The following is a 3,969-nucleotide window of genomic DNA, read 5'->3' on the forward strand; positions in this document are numbered from 1 at the left end:
AGTGATTGATGTTGAGTGACACCTTTGGAAGGTCATCATTGTTGCATTTAACTCTGTGCCGCTGAAGCTCTTGAGTGGTATCCTCCCCATTTGCAGACCACCTATCCTGAGAAGATGACCAATGATACTGCTTCTGGCCACTTAGGTAACCATCCACTTTGTTCTACTCTCCTGTGATGCACTGACGGACCTGATGCCAATCCTACATGATACAGCATCTGCATTAACAGTCTGCTCTAGTGTTAAATCAACAGCCACTCTACTGAAGGATTTATGAGTTCGCCTTATTGAAAAGGGCGCTGCTTCCAGGATTTCCCGTAATCTAGGGCGGCTTTTGTCAATATTAAGTAGTTTGAGTGCACAGAACACCAGATATGTCTGGCATAATTTGGATGCTAGGTAGCAAAGAAACTATGACACATTTTATCAAGGGAGTATATAAAGAGATCCAAGTTATTTGTCCTTATAGACATACTGAATTGTAGGAACAGTTCTACTAGATCTATGTACATCATCTAGAACTTTTCTTTCGCACCATGATTGCCGCTCCGGGTTCCATCAGTAAATTTTGAATATTTGTGCATAATATTTGTATAAACTACCAATTTCTCGATCTTTTCTATTGTGTCCTTTCCTGAATGATTATGCAATTCATTGAGAAGTTCCACAAACTCGTTTTCAAGTGGGCCATGCGTGGGCAAGAAGAACATAAAGTGTAATACATGCACTGCATTTGCTAGAAGAGAGTTCAACCTCTTGCATCTGTTGTAATGCCTCCCTGAAACAAACTTACTCAGTGACCCACAAGCAAGAACCTCAGACTCCGCAAGTACCTCTGGTTTTCCTGACTCAGATATGAGATAACCGATGCCAGCAAAGTACGTCAAAGCAATGTGAAAAGCCCCAATGCAAACAAATACGTTATTAGCAGACTTTTGACGTAAAAACGGCAAGTTTTTGTCTTGGTGATATTTAAATGTTTTGTATTCCACAGAAGCAGCATCATGGTGCCTAACAGTTATGACTTTTTACAAAATGATATTTTTAGCCAAAATTGCATATAGACATAAGCTATTAATCCCCCTTCTTTGATCTTTCAGTTGAAAGTTTTATAAAATTTAACGGAAAACCACAGATTTTTTTGATATTTTTAATTTTTAGACTGTGTTATCCAAACAAAATGCCATTATTTTATTATTTCCTATTACACCATCTATTTTGATCAAATTAAGACCAAAAGGCATATCATACACAAACCCATGATGGTTTCTAGGGCTCAAATCCCAATTATTTGACAGCGTTTTTTTTCGACCTTGGCATAAACCATATCCTATTTCACCCACAACCCACCCACTGGTGCCACCAAGACATTTGTCTTCTTATTCTACACCATTTTCTGAGTTAAAATACAGATTAAAACCTTTTGACCTCAGACACATGATTAAATTGGTCTTGGCTTCTGGTCTATATGATACTTTTTGTTACATGGCCATGATATGATAAGACACCTAGTATCAGTGTGTGTGAGTTTGTGCATTTTAATTCCTTCTTGGAGTTTATGTTGTTTTCCTTTTCTTTTCTCTGTTATTGAGTTTGGTTTTATATTTGGCTAAGGTTCTAGTAACAATATGTTTCGGGAAGTGACATTGTTAATGTTAATGGTTTATTAACTACTAGCTGGCGTACCCGTCCTCTGGACGGAAGTTATGTAAATTCATAATTAATGAAAGGTTATCTTAGGACATGAAAAGTTGCTTCCCTTATATGTAATTGTAAAAAAAAAACGCCCACAAAAACAGCAAAACACAAATGTGCAACCGGGAAGTTATATGTACCTCCTCATCGACCCAGTGAACCTCTATATCAAATTTGGTGAAGATCCATCTAAAGAAGGTGAGGTAGTTGTAAGAAACGCCCACAAAAACCGCAAAATGCAAAACTGAAAATGTGTATGTATTCCCCATGGACACAATGAATCTCCATACCAATTTTGGTGAATATCCATTCACAGGAGGTGAGGTAGTGGTAAAAAACGAAAAACACAAAACTGAAAAGTTTTATGTATCTCCCCATGGACCCAATGAAACTCCACACCAAATCTGGTGAAGATCTATCCACACCCTGCGAAGTAGTCACATACAACAGACAGTACTATTATATTAATATAGATTTGAATGAAATATTTCAGTTTCCCAAACAATTGTTGTACTTTTGGTATTTAAATAACGCACAAAAGACAACGACGTTGATATATCTTCACTGTTTACTCTCTTAATCATTTTTAAAAAGTTGCTTTAGTTTAAAAAATTCGAAGATACTATTATGATACTATTTAGAAACCGTATATGATAAAGATGATTATTTATCCAAATTTCATATTGTTGCGTCACCGAGGTCACATGACTAGTGTCACGCCACGTTTCTAGAACTATCCTGTTCCTTTGGGAGTGCTCTAGCATTTGCTAGATTGGGGGTGGTCTGGTATATATATAAGATGGTCACGGCGTGACGTGATAATGTGTGTAGGTAGTGAGTAATTGGACTGCAGTAAGAAAGTATTGTTGAAGTTAACGTTCGTTGTTATAGCGTTTGTTATAGAGCGACTGTTGAAAATAAGTGTATCGGTAAAGTTATATTCAGAAAGAATAAACCAGTTTTATTAAGAAAGGACGTGTGTCGCTAAAGTTTCGTGGGAACGAAGTTACGGAAAATCAACTAACGAACGGAGACGTAACAATATTTATACTGATGGAAATCAGTGGTGAGAAAATTAATAAAAGTTATAACTAAATTTTGATAATAATTATAAATTATAGTTTCGTTTTGTGTTTACTTATTGATATAGTATGATTTGATTACAAGTTACAGATTTTACAGTAAGGAATATTATTTTTAGAACAGGTACGACGTTTCGATCCCAGATGCGATCATTCTCAAGTATACAAGTTTTAACGGTAAAGAAGGTTTTGTAATGATCCCATCTGTTCTAAAAGATACCTTTCCTTACTGTAAAAGCTGTAAGTTGTAATAAAACAATTATTTTCATTGCACTTTTAAACAATATTCGTGTATTTAAGCGTGTGTGTTTTTGTTATAGTGAAGCCACATTGAGCTATCTGCTTTATCTAACGAGGGGAATCAAACCACTGAGTTTAGCTTTGTCAATCCTAAGACTTACCACTGTCCTACTGGAGGACATGCATTTAAGAAATAACAATAAACTTTTCTATGGTATTGTTGCGTCAGCGAGATCACGTGACTATTCTCACGCCCTCTGCTTTCTAGAACTATCCTGTACCTTGGCGAATGCTCTAGCATTTGCTAGGTATAGGGTAGCCTGGTATATATAAGAGGGTGAAAACGTGACGGGATATGTGTGTGTAGACAGTGAGTAATTGATCTGCAGTCAGAGAGTATTATTGAGCACGTTCGTTGTTATAGCGTTTGTTTTAGCGCGATTGTTGAAGTTGAGTGTATCGGTTAAGTTATATTCAGAAAGAATAAACCAGTTTTATTAAGTAAGGACTTGTGTCGCTAAAGTTTCGTCGGAATGAAGTTACGGAAAGTTAATTAACAAACGGAGACGTGACAAATTGGTGTCAGAAGTGGGATAAAAAAAAAGAAGAAGAAAAAGAGAAGATGGAAACGAGAAGCGGCAAATCAAACTACAGTTTAGCAGATTTGATGGCAGCAATACAAGAACAGCAAAAGAAACAAGAAGAGAGACAACAGCAGTTGCAAGAAAACCTGCAACAATGGCAGCTCAAAACAAGAAAAGAAACAAGAAGAGAAATTGCAGCAGTTGTTAGAGGAAAAAGAAAAGAAACAAGAAAACGAGAAATTAAACAAGAAGAGAGATTACAGCAGTTGTTGGAGGAAAAAGAAAAGAAACACGAAGAGAAATTAAACAAGAAGAGAGATTACAGCAGTTGTTGGAGGAAAAAGAAAAGAAACACGAAGAGAAATTAC

Source organism: Limulus polyphemus, unplaced genomic scaffold (genome assembly GCF_000517525.1).
Source record: "Limulus polyphemus unplaced genomic scaffold, Limulus_polyphemus-2.1.2 Scaffold358, whole genome shotgun sequence".
In the NCBI taxonomy this organism is placed as follows: domain Eukaryota; kingdom Metazoa; phylum Arthropoda; class Merostomata; order Xiphosura; family Limulidae; genus Limulus; species Limulus polyphemus.